The sequence below is a fragment of the Anneissia japonica genome, unplaced genomic scaffold, assembly GCF_011630105.1.
Source record: "Anneissia japonica isolate Jap-2015-1 unplaced genomic scaffold, ASM1163010v1 scaffold9291_len582782_cov165, whole genome shotgun sequence".
NCBI lineage: Eukaryota > Metazoa > Echinodermata > Crinoidea > Comatulida > Comatulidae > Anneissia > Anneissia japonica.
In genome coordinates this window covers 235999-236548 of record NW_022710618.1, presented here as the reverse complement: position 1 = coordinate 236548, position 550 = coordinate 235999, and positions in this window count along the sequence as shown.

The following is a 550-nucleotide window of genomic DNA, read 5'->3' as shown; positions in this document are numbered from 1 at the left end:
AATTAATAAAATGCTGTAATTACCTTATTTCACTGCTACGAGGTGAGTGTTTGAATTTAAATGAACATAATGGAAGTGGGTTTTTCCAGATTTGTCTTTAGCAAAGGTAGAGCTTTATTCATGAAACCTGGTTAGTGTGTGTGCAACCAAGTATGACTTGACGTCACGGTCAGTCATGCATATTGGTACTATTATACAGTATAATAAACAGTACTGCATCCTTCAGTACTGTATGTTGTCTGATTTTTCTCTGGCAATTCACACATGTAAACATAATATTAACTAGTGAAATACAAAACAATTGAAATGATACTGAATTATAAATTTAATATCAGTTTAAATAAGTGTAAGTATAAGTTATCAAGAATGTATTGGCCATTAGATTATAAAATTAATAAATTGGAAGATGAATTCAATGTTTTTTAAAATAGATGTTATTTTAAAATAAAATTTAGCAAATAGCAATTCTTAGCCTCTCTGATAGGCAAAAAAATTCATCAATCAGTGTGTATCAAGCTCATTAAGCTATGCCAAGCAATGTTATAAAGCT